Source organism: Hemicordylus capensis, chromosome 2 (genome assembly GCF_027244095.1).
Source record: "Hemicordylus capensis ecotype Gifberg chromosome 2, rHemCap1.1.pri, whole genome shotgun sequence".
NCBI classification, from domain to species: Eukaryota; Metazoa; Chordata; class Lepidosauria; order Squamata; family Cordylidae; genus Hemicordylus; species Hemicordylus capensis.
In genome coordinates, this window is record NC_069658.1 from 209,658,222 (window position 1) to 209,677,774 (window position 19,553).

At 49.7% G+C, this 19,553-nt stretch overlaps 1 protein-coding gene across 2 annotated transcripts in view; it reads left to right on the forward strand.

Annotated features, from left to right (window-relative positions):
- Nucleotides 1–19,059: 19,059 nt before the first annotated feature.
- The window catches only part of TBXA2R (thromboxane A2 receptor), a 35,572-nt gene continuing 35,078 nt past the window's right edge, over nt 19,060–19,553 (forward strand). For both annotated transcript variants that reach the window (XM_053289209.1, XM_053289210.1), the window contains exon 1: nt 19,060–19,223. The gene's annotated coding sequence lies outside the window, so the exon portion shown is untranslated. The remainder of the gene's footprint in view (nt 19,224–19,553) is intronic.

The window sequence follows — 19,553 nt, forward strand, 5'->3', positions numbered from 1 at the left end:
ATTCCACAGTCTCGGGGCAGCGACCGAGAAGGCCCGTCTCTGTGTAGCCACCAAACGAGTTGGCAGTAACTGGAGACGGACCTCCTCAGTTGACCTCAATGGGCGGTGGGGCTCGTAGTGAAGAAGATGCTCTCTTAGATACCCAGAGCCTAAGCTGTTTAGGGCTTTTAAAGACATAACTAGCACTTTGTATTTCATCTGGAAACCTATTGGCAGCCAGTGTAACTCCATCAGTAAAGGAGTAACGTGGTCTCTCTGAGATGACCCAGAGTCGTCCAACCATGTTATGACAGCATTATCCCCACTGTATTCGAAACAGCTCTCCTGAAAGTGCAAACACAATTACTGCCTCTCTCCCTCCAGCGTCCACCCAGTTACTCCCCACTTCCATCCAAATAATAGAATCCGTATCTAGCTGCTCCTAGCAAGGGAGGTAAAGGCTCCCCCAATCAACATTAATTTCCACCCACCCACAACCAAAGACAACTAAATTTTATGGTTATTTACATGCTGTTTTTCAAGAAAAGCGGAGGGGAAGAGACAAGGAGAACGTTGGCGGAGGAGAGGGCAGAGAGGAGAGCGGGGTGACAAATCCTCAATGTGAGGAAGGAGCTGGAGCAATGCTTCATGCAGGAGCAGAATGAGGAGGCACTTGTAGGGAGAAGTGTGGCAGGTCCCTCCAGCTTCATTCCTTCCTCTTTCTCAGTTCAACATTCAAATCACCGCCCACCTGCTGGGCCACCGGTTGGGAACTCCTGGTTTAGAAGGCTCTTTTGGAAGAGTTAGAAAAATAAAGGATGGAGGAGGCGATCGATCCACAGCTGCTATCCCTGGTAGCTAAAGACATCTTGCATTTTCTGAGGCAGTCTATCTCTGCAGAAGAGAGCCGGTCTCGTGGTAGCAAGCGTGACTTATCCCCTTAGCTAAGCAGGGTCTGCCCTGGTTGCATATGAAAGGGAGACTAGAGGTGTGAGCACTGCAAGATATTCCCCTCTTAGGGGATGGAGCCGCTCTGGGAAGAGCAGAAGAAGGTTCCAAGATCCCTCCCTGGCAGCATCTCCAGGATAGGGCTGAGAGAGACCCCTGACTGCCACCTTGGAGAAGCCACTGCCAGTCTATGAAGACAGTACTGAGCGAGATAGACCGATGGTCTGACTCGGTATAAGGCAGCTTCCTATGTTCCTATGAGATGATGGGAAAGGCTGCCACCGTAATCCTCTGCTTGTGGTGTCCCAGAAGCATCCGGCTGGTTTCCTTGGGAAACGGGATGCTGGACTCTCAACCTCTTGGTCTCTGGACCAGCAAAGCCCCTCCATTCTTATTGTCTACTGATGGCTGTTAACTGGGGAGGCGAAATGAACCCGCCCGCACCATTTGAAAGCAGATTCCCTCCCGTCACTGTCTTCAAATATCCGAAGGGCTGTTGGATGGAAGGAGAAGTGGATTTTTTTCTGTTGTTCCTGAGAGTGGGGCTAGAACTCATGGGTTGAAATGACAAGCAGATTCGGACGAGTCATTGGGAAGAATTTTAAGATAGTAAGAACTGTGGGACAGTGGGACAGCCTGCCTCATGAAGTAGTAGGCTCTTCTTTGCTAGAAGCAACAGGCTGGGCAGCCATCTGTCAAGGATGCTGTTGCAGATTCCTGCACTGAGCAGGGGGTAGACTAGATGACCTCCAAGGTCCCTTTCCACTCTAGCATTCTGGGACTGAAAGAGGCCTTTTGTCCTGCTGCCCAAGTGTAAAGTGAGGCACATGGGGACAACCCCCCCCACCCCCAACTTCACATATACAGTGGTCCCTCGACTTACGAACTACTCGACATCCGAATTTTTCGACTTACAAAAGGAAAAAGTGGCCGCACACTTACGAATTTTTCGACATCCGAACGGAAAACCGTTGGCGGTTTTAGATGCGGTTTCCTCGACTTACGAATTTTGATAATGTGGTCGTTGCCCCATGGCGAGCAATGCTCTGCAGGAGTTTGCGGAGTTTGCATTTTGCATGCCTTTAAAGTGCACTTGATAAAGAGTTTTGCACATAAAACTGGGTGTCTGGGTCTTTTTCCTAGGCTCCGGAACGAATTAATCCGTTTCCAATGCATTCCTATGGGAAACCGCTTTTCGACTTACGAACTTTTCGACCTACGAATGTGCATTTGGAACGGATTAACTTCGTAAGTCGAGGGACCACTGTATACTGATAGGATCTGAGCTGTCTAACGGTTCAAGAGAGGGATCTTGGGGTTGTGGTGGACAGCTCCTGGACAGCTCAGTGTAGAACTGGAAAAGGTGCAGAAGAGGGCAACCCAGATGATCAGGGGCCTGGAGCACCTATCTTATGGGGCGAGGCTACAGCATCTGGGGCTATTTAGTATAGAAGAAAGATGACTGTGGGGAGACATGAGAGAGGTCTATAAAACCATGCATGGTGTGGAGAAAGTGGAGAGAGAGAGAGAGATTCTTCTCCCTCTCCCATCATACTAGAACCAGGGGTCACCCCATGAAATTGATTGCCGGGAAATCGAGCACCAACAGACAGAAGTACTTTTTCACACAACGCGTGATCCACTTGTGGAATTCTCTGCCACAAGATGTGGTGACAGCCAGCAACTTGGATGGCTTGAAGAGGGGTTTGGATAACTTCATGGAGGAAAGGTCTATCAATGGCTATTGGTCAGAGGGCTACAGGCCACCTCCAGCCTCCAAGGCAGGATGCCTCTGAGTCCCAGTTGCAGTGGAGCAACAGCGGGAGAGAGGGCATGCCCCTTTCAACTCCTGCCTGTGGCTTCCAGCGGCATCTGGTGGGCCACTGTGTGAAACAGGATGCTGGACTAGATGGGCCTTCTTGAGCCTGATCCAGCAGGGCTGTTCTTATGAACAAGATAAAGCGCTCTGGTCCCAGTACTGATCCCTGGGGGACTCCACTTCCTACTTCCCTCCATTGTAAAACTGTCCATTTATGCCTACTCTCCGATTCCTGTCCTTCAACCACTTACTAATGAACCTGTCCCCTTATCCCATGACTGCTAGGTTTACTCAAGAGCCTCTGGTGGGGAACTTTGTCAAAAGCTCTTTGGAGGTCCAAGTATACTATGTCAACTGGATCACCTTTATCCACACGCCTGTTGACACTCTCAAAGGACTCCAAAAGGTTAGTGAGGCAAGACCTGCCCTTGCAGAAGCCATGCTGGTTCTCCTTCAGCAAGGCCCATTCTTCTATGTGCTTAACAATTTTGTCCTTAAGTATGCTTTTCATCTGTTTATCTGGCACCAGATGTTAAGATACCTTTCTCTGATACCCCATACAAGTTCCATATTTTTGCTAGGAAATCAGCAATTTCACCTTTGAGGTCCTTCATTACTCTTGGGTGGATGCCATCTGGCCCTGGCAATTTGCTAATTTTTAGTTTTTCAAGACAGTTTAGAACATCTTCCCTTATCACCTCCAATTGCCACAGTTCTTCAGACTCCAAGCCCGAGAAGTTCAGTTCCAGAGTGGGTATATGGTCAGTATCCTCTGCCATGAAGACAGATGCAAAGAACTCATTCAGCTTCTCTCGTCATCTAAGGGTCTAACTGCCTCCCTGGCAGCTTTTCTGTTCCCAATATATTTAAAGAAGTTTTTGTTATTCCCTTTGACACTTCTAGCTAACTGCTCCTCAAACTCTCTTTTTGCATCCCTCATTGTCTCCTTGCATTTCCTTTGCCAGAGTTTATGTTCCTTTCTGTTCCCTTCATTTGGTCAGGACTTCCACTTTCTGAAGGAAGTCCTCTTCCCTTTTATAGCTTCCCTGACCCTACTTGTTAGCCACGCTGGCGTCCTCCTGGACTTGGTGGTACGTTTCCTCCTCCTTGGTATCCATTCCAATTGAGCTTCTAGAATTGTGAATAAGTTCCATGCTTTCTGGAGTGATTTGACCTGCATGACTTTCCCTTTCAGCTTCCTTTTTTACCTGTCCCCTCATTTTTGAGAAGCTTTCTCTTCTGAAGTCCAACGCAGCTGGGTTGGACTTCCTTGGCAATGCTCCACTAGCAAATAAGCTGAATTGGATCACACTTTTGTCCCTTTTCCCCCATGGTTCTACAACTCTGACATTTTGCCCCAGGTCCTGGGCACCACTCAGGATTAAGTCCAAGATTGCCTTCCCTACCATTTGTTAAAACAGATGAAAACTTCTTCTGTCTATGGAGGTTCCATTTAGATCTCCAGAGCAAGAACCATTGGTAGATATCACTCCAGTCCAGAACAATAACACTTATTATTTAAGGATACCTCTTCCCAAAAGAATGCCTTTAAAAGAAAATGAATTATTTTTTTAAAAATGTAGAAGGCCTGGAGATTTCAATATGGGGCAGTATAGAAATGTGCTAAATAAACTAACTGACTAAATAATTGCAGAGTCCTACAAAGCACTGACAGATGCAGCCTCCTCGGGGCAGGTGATTTTGCTGCATCTCTGCACCCAACATGACTGAATGGTCCAACTACATCCAATTTCTGAAATTAGGTTCTGTTGGGTCTCTGTCTGAGTGACTGCTCTGTCCTTGCCCTGTTCCAATCCATCCCTGCCAAGGCCCAGCTCTGCCACTGGCAAACATGGGCCTGGGAAGAGATGCTCAGGAACAGGGCAAGGACGGAGCAGTCACTCAGACAGAGACCCAACAGAAGGCCTCCTGGGGGCAGGCAACTGGGCCAGGTCTCTGCAGTCGGCTGATCACGGAGCTCAGCAGGACCCACATAGGCACAGCAGCCAAGCTCTTTGGGCAGGAGTTGGGTTCTCCCCTCCCCGCTCCACATTATTACTATTTTCTGTTTTAGCAATCTTTCTGAAATGACGGTGTTTGTTTCCCCCGGCCTTTTGGTTTCCGCAACATGTTTTGAAAATAGAAAGTTGAGTGGTTTCCGCTGCCTTTGCTCATGGTGTGCTTTGACACGCACACACAAACGGTGCTGGATCCAAGCTGTGGGGACCACGAGCCGACTCTGGAAGCCCCGAAGAAGCCACCCACACCCAGACGCACAAAAGAACCGCCACAGGGCCACTACAGCAAACCATGAAGCACATGCGGCAATGATCAGCGAGGGTTTTCAAAACAACGAAGAGTTGATGGACGTGGAAAGATCTTTCCACCACGACATGTTTTGATCCTGGCTGCTCAAAAGAGCTGCTAAATATCTGGAGGCTTCGAAGCCATGCAGATGGAGAGAGATCTGTCATTCTGGGGGGTGGCCGCAGTTTGCGGGGTTTGGGGGAGAACATAAGCCCTTCACCGAAATTCCTCATCCCGTGTTCCAGAAGCTTGAGAGCGGGGAATGGAGGTGGCAACAGTTCCCGTGATGTTCTTCCCCAGCAACTGATCCTGGAAGGTACACTTAGGAGATAAGAACAGCCCTGCCGGATCAGGCCCAAGGAGGCCCATCCAGTCCAGCACCCTGTTTCCCACAATGGCCCACCAGATGCCTCTAATAAAGCCCACAAGCAAGAGGTGAGGGCATGCCCTCCCTCCTGTGGTTACTCCCCTGCAACTGGGATTGAGAGTCATTGTGCCTCTGAGGCTGCTGGAAGTGTCCTATAGACATGAGACTAGTAGCCACTGATAGGCCTGTCCTCCATGAATTTGTCTAAGCCCATTTTAAAGCCATCTAGGCTGGTGGCTGTCACCACGTCCCATAACATAGAATTCTATAGGTTAACTATGCATTGTGTGAAAAAGTACTTCCTTTGCTTGCTCCTAAATTTCCTGGCACTCAGTTGCATGGGATGACCCCTGGTTCTAATGGTGTGAGAGAGGGAGAAGAATTTCTCCCTGTCCACGCCATATGTCATTCCATACACCTCTATCACGTCTCCCCATATTTGCCCCTCTTCCCAACTAAAAAGCCCCACGTGCTGTGGCCTTGCCTCCTAAGGAAGCTGCTCCGGACCCCGATCATCTTGCTTGCCCTCTTCTGCACCTTCTCCAGTTCCGCAATGTCCCTTTTGAGACAGCAGTGACCAGAATTGTACACAGTACTCCAAATGTGGCAGCATTACAGTTTTGAATAAGGGCATAAATTGTTGGGAGTTCTCTCTGGTAAGAGACACCCTTCTATTCCTGCAGAGTGCACAGAGGCACAACACCGTGGAGTCTGCCCAGGCATGCGTGTATGCTGAGAGCAAAAGAAACTTGGAGCCAGTTCATCGTTTCAAATCAATATGAGGAGTCTTTATTGGAGAACTCCATTCTAGATAAGAAAATGGAGAGATAGAATCTCTAATCTAGCTAGTTAGCTGGATGCAGAGAGATGTTGTCTGTATCTCTGCACACATGGTGCAGAGAGAGAGGCGGGCGTGTGATAGGGAGAAGAAGGGAGGCAGGCAGGCAGGCAGGCAGGAAGGAAGGAAGTCAGTCCCTGAGAGTAGCAATCTACATACCAAAGGGATAGTGTCAGAGCAGTAGAGAGGAGGAATGACCAATGTCTTGACCCCTCTAGCCCTCTGACTCACTAATCTGTCCCTCTCTGTCATTGAGGCCTGAGGTCAGCTCAGAGTCCTTCACTTCCAACAATTATAGTATTAGCAGTTTTGTTTTCCATCCCCTTCCTAATGATCCCGAGCATGGAACAGGCCTTTTTCACAGCCCGAGTTAAAACTTGAAATAAGCTGTTCGCTTATTGCTCCCGAATATTAATAGATCCTTTCTCCATGGGATTGATCTACCATCCTTTGCAAGTCAACTAACGGCCATCAACACCACATTTATACTGAGGGTTTCTGCACAAAAGTAACAGCGTCCTTGGAAAAGGAAGATGAAATCTGTGTTTTGATGCTGAGGGCAGGAGATATGGAAAGGCAGGGAGGGAAAGACAGTGAACTCCCGATGGATACTTTTCAGGAAGCAGCCCCTACGGCGTTCTGGGGTCCTCAGACTTGGGTCCCCAGATGTTGTTGGACTACAACTCCCACCAACCCCAGGCTGGGGATGATGGGAGTTGTAGTCCAACAACATCTGAGAACCCTTGGCATAAGCCCCCTCTAAGTGCTCCCTCCTCTGCTGATAAAGATGATTCCACTGAGACTTTTGTGGCATCCAAAACCCAAATGAGGCTCAGGGCATCCGTACGTCCTGCTAGTCCACATGTCTAGCAAACTGCTGCAACCTTGTTTCTCCAGAATTTTTAGCACGCACAACAAAGAAATGCCAGTCCATCTAGAAGACTGTCGCACCTCTAATCTTGAAGCCTCAAAAATGGTTTGAGGTTTAAAAAAAAAAAAGGTCAAAAAATCAAAAAATGGTTTACAGACACAGCCTTATTCATGCAGCGGGGTGAGCTTGATTCTGATCCTCATCTCATCTCCCCTTTGCCCACCCATCTGCTGCTGAACCTGCAGAACGCCGGGAGCGGAAAACCGCAGAAGGGTGCCGTGAACCCCAAACCCTCTCTGGGCCCCACCCTGCAAAGAGCTCCCAGCAAGAGGCTGCAGACGGCCACGCCTCATGTCCTAAAACGAAACCAGCGCTCAGGTTCAAAGCCTGCCTGGGGATCATTTCTTGTGGCAGTCCAAAAGGGGCCGGTGGTGATGTCTCAGTTGCCGGGACCATGCACTCTGCACATGGCCAGAGGTGCTCTCTGGTAAACGGCTACATTATCTTGTGAAACTTGGAGCCAGGCCCTGAATATAGGAACTAAGAAAGCCCACCCAGGCTTCTATGCAAAGCAAAACCACCCCTTCAGTAAAATTCACTTGGGCGCCATATGAGAGCCCAGCCGGCTCAGAGCAAAAGGTCCGTCAAACCCATTGTGTTTCCTATCATGTGGGAAGCCCACAAGCAAGCATGAACAGCCCTCCTGCCAGAGTGTACCTCCAACAGTGGGCACTCCGAGGTAGACTGCCTCTGACTGTGGGGGCTCCCGTTAGCTATCAGGACTAATATTCATTCATTCATTCATTCAATTTCTATACAGCCCTTCCAAAAATGGCTCCGGGCAGTTTACACAGAGTAATCATAAACAAATAAGATGGCTCCCTGTCCCCAAAGGGCTCACAATCTAAAAAGAAACCTAAGATAGACACCACCAGCAGTCGCTGGAGGTCCTGTGCTGGGGGTGGAGAGGGCCAGTTACTCTCCCCGTGCTAAATCAAGAGAATCACCACGTTAAAAGGTGCCTCTTTGCCCAGTTAGCAGGGGTAACTTGGACGCCATAGAACTCGCCTCTGCGAATGGAACTCATCTCAATCCCTTTTGAAAGCCATTAACATAGGAGGCTGCCATCTCATCTGGTGCCAGAGAGTTCCACCGGTTAACGAGGCATTTGGGCAAAGCCGCAAGCAGGATTTCCAAGGATGTATAAAAATGGGACTGAACTGAGCCAGGATGCATCAACGCTGAGACCTATTTTGAACGTTGTGTGGGAGGGCCTTCGCTCACGGGAACTGGCAAACGGGTTACCCTAACCTCTGATCACGTGCAAAGTGTGCCGTCCTCCTTGACATTCAAGAATTACTGTCCATGATCCCAGTCAGCTAGAATGAGAAGACGTTGTAGCTTTATCTCTGGAATTTTGCTCTTTTGGGGGGAGGAGGAGGAGGACCTCTCTACTTGGAATTCTGGGGGGAGGAAATCAGGCATTAACAATAAGGAGAATCTGGACCACTTACCTTTAGCTGCATGCCTCTGAGTACCAGTTGCAGGGGAGCAACTGCAGGAGAGAGGGCATGCACAGACCTCTTGCCTGTGGGCTCCCCAGAGGCATCTGGTGGGACACTGCGGGAAACAGGAGGCTGGACTAGATGGGCCTGATCCGATGTTTTTATGGCTCAGTGCGCAGCAGCTGTGAAAAAGGCCAATTCCACGCTGGGGATCCTTAGGAAGGGGACTGAAAATAAAACTAATATCAAAATGCCCTTATACAAACCTATGGTGCAGACACCCTTGGAGTACTGCGCACAGTTCTGCTCACTGTATCTCAAGAAGAACATTGTAGAACTGGCGAAGGTGGAGGAGAGGGCCCCCAAGAACACCTTCCTCCCTGCAAGGCAGGGCTACAACACCTGGGCCCTTTTGGTTTAGGAAAAAGACGACTGCGGGGAGACATGAGAGAGGTCTATCGAATCATGCATGGTGCGGAGAAAGTGGACAGAAATTATTTCCCCTCTTGCATAACACTAGATGTGGGACTCCACAATCCGCCAGGGATAAATCCATCCCATTTGTGACAGCCTTCTTTAAGCAGGGAGAGAAGAGTTCTGCATCCGTGCTGTTCTCCCGAAGAGAGAGGGGCTGGATTCCCGGAGGAGGCAACTTTTGGCTCCAGATATCTCTCCTCCATCACTTCTGGGAAGACGACTTGAGTTAAGAGCGAAGATGTTTGCAGACATGGATGACAAATGTGTCCTCCAGAGAGGCTTCCCAGCACACTGTTGACTTTGGCACCAGCCATCCCCTACGGAGGGAATGATGTGTCTGGAAAGGGTTCTGCAGAAAATGGATCCAAAGTTCCACAGAGCCATCTGAGAACATAAGAGCCCTCTCAGATAGGACTGACCCTCGTCTCAAGTGTCCAGCAGTGGCCTCTGGGAAGTCCCTCAAGCAGAGGGTGGAGGAAACAGATTTCTCCCACCATTCCCCCCACAATGGTATTTTGTGATATACTGCTTCTGAACATGGAGGCTCTATTTACCATTTATGGCTCATAGCAGTTGATTGGGCTCCCCCCCCCACCTTTCTGATCTAGTCACCTCTTCTCAGCTCCTCATCCAAGATGTGCTTGCAGCTGCCCAGTTCAAATCCCACCTCAACCAATAAATTACCAAGCAATGGCTTTTGGCAAATTGCTGCGATATGGGAATGATGGTCACAAGTCAACCTTGCAGGGTCATTGTGAAGATTAAGACAGTATCATTTCTGCAAATAATGGGGTGGGGGGGATGAGGACAGAGCACTGAATGCCACCCCCTCCACCCCATCCAGTTACGTCCCCACACCTGAGCTTTTATATTGTTTCAGCATTAAGGACTAGAAACTTGTCACTATTTAAAAAATGAAAAACCATTCAGGGTTTTCAAAATGGAAAATGCAGTTCAAATGTATAAAGATGCATGTTGGGGCAAAAAAAACACCACACCCCAACTTCACATATACGCTGATGGGGACTGAGCTGTCGGCGACTGACCAGGAGAGGGATCTTGGGGTCATGGTGGACAGCTCGTTGAAAATGTCCGTGTGCAACAGCTGTGAAAAAGGCCAATTCCATGCTAGGGATCGTTAGGAAGGGGATTGAAAATAAAACGGCTAATATTATAAAGCCCTTATACAAATCTATGGTGCGGCCACACCTGGAGTTCTGCGTACAATTCTGGTCACCACATCTTAAAAAGGACACTGTAGAACTGGGAAAGGTGCAGAAGAGGGCAACCCAGGTGATCAGGGGCCTGGAGCACCTCCCATATGAGGCGAGGCTACAGCATCTTGGCTCTTGAAAAATGCACCTATTTTTTCAGGTATTTTATTTTATAATGTTTTGATGTTTTTAATGATGGTTGTTTTAATTTGTTTTATGTGATTTAAGGTGTTAATTGTGTTTTAGTTGGTAAACCACCCAGAGATTTTATATGTGGGTGGTATATAAATGCAATAAAACAAACATACATACACCTGGGGGCTTCTTAGTTGAGAAAAAAAGGGCAACTAAGGGGGAGATATGATCAAGGTGTACTGTACAAAATTATGCATGGAGTAGAAAGAGAGAGAAATTTTTCTGCCTCAGAACCAGGGGCCATCCCATGAAACTGATGGCCAAGAAATTGAGGACCAACCAAAGGAAGTGTTTTTACGCATAAGCACAGAATCAATCTATGGAACTCTCTGCCACAGGACATGGTGATGGCCACCAACTTGGATGGCTTTAAGTGGGGCTTAGAAAAACTCATGGAGGAAAGGTTTAACAATGGCTACTAGTCTTGATAAGCCACCTAATGGCGCAGTGGGGAAGGAACTTGCCTAGGGAGCAAGTGGTTGTTGGTTTGAATCCCCACTGATATGTTTCCCAGACAATGGGAAATGCCTATATCGGGCAGCAGCGATATAGGAAGGTGCTGGAAGGCATCATCTCACACTGTGCGGGAGGAGGCAATGGTCAACCCCTCCTGTATTCTACCCAAGACAACCACAGGGCACCGTATCGAGTCGACACCGAATCGAGGGCACAACTTTACTAGCCTGGTGGCTATCGGCCGCCTCCAGCCTCAGAGGCAAGATGTTCCAAATACCAGTTGCAGGGGAGCAGCAGCAGGAGAGAGGGCAGGCGCATACCTCTTGCCTGTGGGCTTCCCAGAGACATCTGGCAGGCCACTGGGTGGGTGCTGGACTAGATCAGTTGGGTGGGCCTGATCCAGCAGGACTCTCCTTATGGAGGATGTTTAACACTAAACTCATTACAAAAATCTATGGTAGAGTGCCATCATGGAATGCACCCAGCAGCCCCGGTTGTATGGGCTGCCCTCACATGCTCAGAGGCACTCTTCATTAAGCCTTCAGACCTGCCCGGTCTGCCTGTGGCACTTCAAACCAACTTCCTGGGCTGAAACTCGGGGAAAGGAAAGACCAGCAGCCTCGCAGGTCTGCAGATGTGCCTGCCTGCCTACCTAGGAGGCAGCGCTTGGGTTGTCTGTTTTCCGGAAGCAGAGAGCCAACGAGGCCAACTTCTTCACTGCTTCAGGGGAAAATGCAGCCAGAGAGTTTTTGCTTTTGGTTTGCTGTCCCCAAAGCTAAAACCCCGGTCAGGGTGTGAAAAGGAAAATCACAAGTCTAATGTCTGTGGGCACTTGTCTCCCCAGAAGTCAGAGGGAACGAAGCTTCAGAGCCCCTATTGATTATTCTGGATTTACACAGCACTTTACGAAGTCCCTGCCCTGAGGGCCTTACAATCTGGTATAAGAGGGACAGTGCAGGAAGGAAGGGAAACAGAATACGGGAAATAAGTTACACACTGGAGCTCTGTACTGACAGGAATTGAGACTAAGAGGACAAGAGTCTGGCAGTTATAGGCCAAAGCTAATGAGGACTAGCGTGCTGTGAAAGCATTACCCTGGTCAAAGTTGGCAAATTCACTTTGGGGCTGTGTGCAAACCTGGAAGAGAGACCCACGCAAAAGCTATCAGGCCAGAGGTCCTGCTGGTTTAACCCTCCGAGTGCCTTTCCCTGACCACAGAGGAGAGCTGGTCTGGTGGTCGCAAGCATGACTTGTCCCCTTAGCTAAGCAGGGACAGTCCTGGTTGCACATGAATGGGAGACTTGATGTGTGAGCACTGTGAGATATTCCCCTCAGGGGATGGAGCCACTCTGGGAAGAGCAGAAGGTTCCAAGTTCCCTCCCTGGCAGCATCTCCAAGATAGGGCTGAGAGAGACTCCTGCCTGCCGCCTTGGAGAAGCCACTGCCAGTCTGGGTTGAGAATACTGAGCGAGATGGACCAAGGGTCTGACTCAGTATACGGCAGCTTCCTATGTTCCACTGCTCCTCAACACACAGCTCTCCGGCCTGAACACTTTAGCCTCTGAGCATGAGTAGAGTGGTTTCCCTCATCAGGGGAACCCCCCCCCCGCAAGTCTCTGTTGGGTCTTCAAGCATGCCCACAATAACAATATGGGTCCCACAGGAAGCCCCAGAGCAAAGAAACACCCAAGTTAAATGGAAGTTGCCAGACAGAGAGCATTTCAAGGAAGTTCCAAGAAACGCACAACAACTCACTTGAACGCGATACCATCTCCGAGTCCCACCCCACAGGGACCCGCAGCCCATATCGGAGCTTTTATTTATTTATTTTTTAATGCAAAACCCAGCCCAAATTGCATTATGGAGGCAGTTCCAGGAAACCCATTATATAATTATGAAGTTTGTATATTAGCTCCTCTTAACGAGACCAGACAACTCTGTTACTCCGCCACTCACATCGCAAAGAGCTGATCTCATTCACGGGGGCCAGGACAGCACATCTCCCGGAGAACAGAGAAAACAGCGCACATTAAAAAGACAGAACTCTACTTCTGGAGAATTCCTGATTTTAAACAGACAAAAAAGCCCAAGTGACTAGACCTCATGGTATGCTTGAAAGTATGCTGGGAATCTTAGAAGGCCAGAGGGGTGTCTGAAAAATATTTCCAACAATCAGCAGCGTGGCTTCAGAATCCTTAGACCTCCTGTGAATAAATTATGCAAAAGAGCAAATGCAGAATCAATTATGCAAAGTCACTCATTTTGCAGCACTTATACAGACCCCAGGATACCTTTCTTGGAACATAATTATAATTCTTCAGACTAGAGTACATATGCCCCTCTGGAGGTCTTGGGGTGTGGGGAGTGTGCATATATTTATTTAGATTTAGACTTAAACTTCCGAGGCCTTTGGAGAGAAACTTAGAAAGTTGAGCTTATGGGACAGAGAAGGAGCTAAATCAAATCAAATCAACGATTTCCCATACCTCAGCAATGGAGCTTCTGTTTTACTGTCCCAAGCAGTAGTTCACAACAGATCCATTGGGAGAACGGAAACTTTGCCTTGCAGGAAACTTTAGGTAGCTGCTGCCAGTCAGAGCAGACTGTCCTGGTCTAGATGGAATAAATATCTGACTCAGCAGAAAACCGCTCTGCTGCCTGTTCATACAGACCATCAGAGGCAAGGCCTAGCTAGTCCAGCATCAATTTTTTAGCAGTGGCCAGAGAGACAAGAACATAACAGCAACCCTGCTGCTGTGTCAGGCCCAAGGCCATTCTAGTCCAGTATCCCATTTCACCAGATGCCTCTGAGAAGCCCACAGGCAAGATCTGAGAGGGGCATGTCCTCTCTCCTGCTGTTGCTCCCCTGCAACTGGTATCAATTCTGAGGCTGGTTGCTGTACCCATTGTCATTAGTTTAGTCTTCTTTACATTTAGTCGTAGTCCCATTTTTTCACAGTGCCCCTTGACTTTCATTACTAGAACTTGCAGATAATCCGCATTCTCAGCTCTCAGGGTGGTATCATCAGCATAGCGCAAGTTATTGATGTTTCTTCCTCCAACTTTAAAGCTGCGCTCATCTTCTTCCAATCCAGCTTCTCTCGGTATATGTCCAGCATATACGTTGAATAAAGAAGGAGAAAGTAGACAGCCTTGTCTTACTCCTTTGCCGATCTGGAAAGAGTCTGTTTCACCATGTTCTGTCTGGACTGTGGCTTCCTGCCCTGTGTCTAGGTTTCTCATGAGAACAATGAGGTGTTCTGGGACGCCCGTTTTCCTAAGGACATTCCACAACTTGGTATGGTCGACGCAATTGAAGGCTCTTCTGTAGTCAATAAAGCACATTTTGACTTTCCCCCCTGGTATTCTTTGGCTTTCTCCATTATCCAGCGTGCATCAGCAATGATGTCTCTTGTTCCCCCGGCCTTTTCTGAAACCAGCTTGAACATCCGGCATTTCCCTTTCCACGCAGGGCTCTAATCTGCATTGGATGATCCTGAGCATTATTTTGCTAGCATGTGAAATTAAGGATATTGTGCAATGATTTGCACAATCTGCTAAGCCTTCTTTCTTTGCTATGGGTATGTAGACTGGCCTCTTCCAATCTGTTGGCCACTGTGTTGCTCTCCAAATTTGCTGGCATCCTTTGGTCAGAGCCTTGACTGATTCTTCTTCTGTTGGCTGCCATATTTCTGTAGCGATTCCATCGATTCCTGTAGCCTTCCGACTTGGTAATGACTGGAGTGCTGTTCTAACTTCATCTTCCCGTACTAGAGGTTCTTGCAAGTAAGGAATATCTTCCAGAGTATCTTCCCTGCTGTACAGATTTTCAGTATACTCCTTCCATCTCTGTTTGATCTTCTCTGAGTCAGTCACTATCTGTCCTTTGGCATCCCTTAATATACCAGTTCGAGGCTGGAACCTCCCTCTGAGTTCAGAGATCTTTTGGAAAACTTGCCTTGTTTTTAGCCAACTTTCCAGTAGGCCTATGAGATCAGCTGACATTCTGTGTGTGTGTCCGTCCATGCGCCCTCCAGTATCAACTTCACAATGCCTGGACCAATATGAACCAAATCAGGTAAGAACATCAGAACAGCCCTGCAGGATCAGGCCCAAGGAGGCCCATCTAGTCCAGCATCCTGTTTCGCACAGTGGCCCACCAGATGCCGCTGGAAGCCACAGGCAGGAGTTGAGGGCCCTCTCTCTTGCTGTTGCTCCCCTGCAACAAACAGTTGTAGGGATGCATCGGGACACTTCAGCGGCATAGCTTGTGATGGTGTCATCCACCCTGATCTAAGACGGCGGACATGTAAGCTTTCTAGGTGCAAGTGGGCTAATTTGTGAACCACTTCACCGATTTGAACCAAATTTGCTACAGCTGCAGGGATGCCCAAATGGCATGGTGTTTGATGATGTCATCCACTCCAATTCAAGATGGGGATTGTGTGAACATTTGAGGCAGAATGGTGGGTACATTGAAAATGGTGGGTACATTCTCAAGATCCTATTGTGGAAGCTGGATAGTATTGTTTTGATTTTAGTTTGATTTTATAGGGGGTGGTATTTGATTTGTTAGTTTGATTTTATAGAGAGCCCCCCCATGCGCACACACACACGTACATACATGTATGTGGCGGATCCTACCCTCCAAGGAGGTTGCCCAATGCTTCTCTGGATGAGTTACTGCAATGGCTTGGCTTCTTTCTAATCCTGGGACTCGCCTGAGTGACTTGTACAGAAGCCTGTTTGGGCCTTCCTGGGAGGGTGCATAATGTAAGACAGTGAACTGTTTCTGGCTACAAATCCGAAACAGCACACACGACACGCCAGTTGCCCAAAGGAGTGTGTTTGTTCCTTCAGAACTAAGCAGCCCAGTCTTGCGGGTGGTTGTTCTCCCCTGCTCCGAATGTGACGGCATCTCTCTCGCCCCATAACCCCCCCGGCCTTTGCCTTCTGGAGAACTAGGAGGAGGGATCCAAGCTGCCCTCCCCCAGACATCAAAGGGGCTTCTAGCACGTGCTAACGGTCATTATCCCTCATCTAGGACAGGCAGGAAAAGTCTGCAGAGGCTCAGAGCTGATGGGTGGTGCGTGAGGAGAGGCGCATGTTGCATTGCCTGGACACGGGGGTGGGGGGGGGGTGGGGGGGGAGAGACGAACTAGAGGCAGCCGCTGCCAAAGAGGATGGGGAAGAGTTTGCCAGAATCTCAGCCTGGCTGGGGCCATGAAGGAATTCGCACACAGGCCTTATTTAGCACTCTCCTGAAAGTTGGCGAGCTTTGATTTTCTTTGAGAATGTGGCCGCTGCCAGGGAGGCAACATTTTGCAAAAGAAACTGGGGGAGTGGGCGACAAAATGGCAGACGCAGTTCAGTGTAAGCAAGTGTAAAGTGATGCCTATTGGGGCAAAAAAAAAAAAACCCACCTTCACATATAGGCCGATGGGGTCTGAACTGACTGACCAGGAGGGGGATCTTGGGGTCGTGGTGGACGGCTTGTGGGAAATGTCCGCTCACTGCATGGCAGCTGTGAAAGGCATGAATGATGGAGGTGCTGTGGGTCAGCAGGAGAGCCAATTGGGATGAGGGCATTCAACACGGCTTCAGCTATTTTAATTTAATATTTTTATTGTGTAACTTTTATAGTCTTATATGGTTTTGCCTCATATTGTCTTATTGTTTTGTCAACTGCCTTGTTTTAAAAGTTTTGCAAACCGCCTTGAGATTGTTTTAATGAAAGGCAGCATGGAAATCTAACAAGAAAATAAATAAGTAAATAAAACTTCACTCGCAAACCCTAAACTTCGTCTTTAGCCAGGGCAGGGGCATGAGGAGCCCACTGGGGCTGCCGGACACAGCCCCTTCTCCGGTATTGGTTTGGGCATATGTGCCTGCACACATGGGCCTTACCCCCAGAGCACGATATGTCATGCGCAGAGGGTAGGGGTGTGCAGAACCAGTTCTATTTGAACCTGGTTTGAATCGAACCGACCCGGTTCGACCAGTTCGGACCAGAACAGAACTGGACCTCAAAGTGCTGCCGGTCTGAGTTTGAGCCAAATCAGCCCCAGGTCATAGGAACATAGGAAACTGCCATATACTGAGTCAGACCACTGGTCTATCTAGCTCAGTCTTGTCTTCACAGACTGGCAGCAGCTTCTCCAAGGTTGCAGGCAGGAATCTCTCTCAGCCCTTTCTTGGAGATGCTGCCAGGGAGGGAACTTGGAGCCTTGATGCTCTTCCCAGAGCGGCTCCATCCCCTGAGGGGAATATCTCACAGTGCTCACACTTCTAGTCTCCCTTTCATATGCAACCAGGGTGGACCCTGCTTAGCTAACAGGACCAGACATGCTTGCAAGCACCAGACCAGCTCTCCTCTCTAAAATAGGAAGCTGCCATATACGGAGTCAGACCATTGGCCCATCTAGCTCAGTATTGTCTTCACAGACTGGCAGCAGCTTCTCCAAGGTTGCAGGCAGGAATCTCTCTCAGCCCTATACTTCGTTGGCAACGTACTGTATACTTTGGTAGTTTGTTGGTTCAATAAAAAATTCTTGTCCTATTAAAAAAAAAAATCTTGTCCTATACTTCATTGGAACTAACGAAATAGTTTGGAACTGGTTCAGCGGTTCGAGGGGGCATGCCTATAAAAAAATAATAACAATCTGAATGGGATGGGCAAGAGGGCGCCTGTAGTCTGAGGAGGGTAGTGGCGGTGGAGATGGTGGCAGTCGCGCTGCTCCTCCTCTCTGGACCGGGCCCAGTGCTCCAGAGCGGCCCGGTTCTGGCCTCTGTGCATGCGATTCAGCCCAGTTTGACACTCAGACCGAACCTGGGCCCAGTTTGACTCGAACCAGCTTGTGGTCCAGTGCTCCGGTTCGGGTTTGGTTCTCGAACCGAACCCCCAGAATTGGTTCATGCACACCACCGGTGGCAAGGATTCAGTGCTTCATTCACGCACCATTGGGGTCGGGTGCCTTCTTGCTCTGCTTCACTCTGCGCAGAGAAAGAACGCACCCAACCCGAATGGTGCATGAACGAAGCGCCGACTGGAGGCAGCAGAAAGATGAGCGTGTCCATCTTGTCACCTGTGGCTATGGGGTGGTGGTGGTGGACCAGCTTCCGGAGGCCCCCTGGAGGTGCGTGGGGAGCCTATGGGGGCCCGCAGCAGTGCTTGGGGTGGCGGTGGCTTGAGAAGGCTTATGGGCTGAGTGCTGATCAGTTCAGCTGTTAAATATAGGAGTTGTTGATATCTACATATTACTGTCCTGGTTCTGGAGATAACGGAGTCAAGGCCGTGAGGACGGGTCCCCCAAGCATCAAACTGCACTTTCACCAAATGCTCTGTGAAGAATGATCAAAAGTGTGTGTGTGGGGGGGCTTATTGCCTTTGATTCCTCCACAAGGGGAAGGTGTTGTGAGAGGCTGCCCTTCTCAGGGACTGCGATTTTGGCTTTCACCCAGAATCAAAAACTAAGTTTCTAGTCCCCTTGATTTATGGAGATAGAAAGAGAAGCAGGGAGGCCAAATTCTTGCTACTTTCAGGAAGAAGGAAATCACCTTCCAGGGGGTTCTGTGTGTCAGGAGTGCAAAGGGACAACTGCCAGGCGCTAGGTTTATTTTCCATTTTTCTAAATTTGGTAATATTTCTATCTGGTGACAAAGCCTTGAGAAACATATTCGGCGACCCCTGTCTGTGGAGGTCTAAATGGAACCTCCATGGACAGAGACATTCTTCCTCCGATTGCTAAATGCCGAGGATGGGGAACAGGGCGGAGTCCCCCCACCCCCGGCCGCCGCCAGATGGACCCAGGAACCTACTCCGCATCAGGCAGTGTAGGCCGATTCATGAAGGCTCGGTCTCGTCCTGGCAATTGGCCCTGGCGGCTCAATGGAGCCTCCAGCTTCAGGAGCAGTCTACCCCTCAGCCCCGACTGGTGGGAAGCCAGCCGAGCGGGGCGGGGGAGCGCAATAGCCTTCCTGGCCGGCTGGAGGCGTCTGATTGGCCAGTGTGGCTGTGAGGAGCAGCGTGCGAGACCCTTGGCTGGCTCTCGCGGGGGTGGCGGCGCGGGGGGGTCCCCCCCTCCAGTCCTTTATCTTCCCCCTTTTCCCTTGGAATACGAGGAATGACCTTCTTGGCGTGGAAGCTGCGAGGCAGGAGGAGGAGGAGGAGGAGGAAAGCCCTCTCGGACGGACGGAGGCGGCGCGTCCCAGGGTCTCTGCTCCCCCCGCCTCGCGCCCTACTCGGGGGTGAGTCATTTCCGCAGCCCCGTCCCCCTCCCCAGCCCGGCTCCCACGTCTCTGCTGCTGCTGCAGCCGCCCTCTTTGCGCCGCCAGGCTTCCTGGGATCCCCCTCTCCGGGCGCCTTGCCCAAACTCTCCCCCAGCCAAGGGGATCCCTCCTGCTGCTGCCTGCCGGGGACAGTCAGATCAGAGGCTCAGCAGCTCCCCCCGCCCCCGCCACGTGGGAGTCCCTTCCCTGGAAGAGGAGCGTCCCCGATCCACCAGCCGAGCCAGGAGCCACCCTCTTCCCCCCGCCCGCCCGTCCCTCCTCCCCTCCCCGTCCCTCCTCTATTTCAAC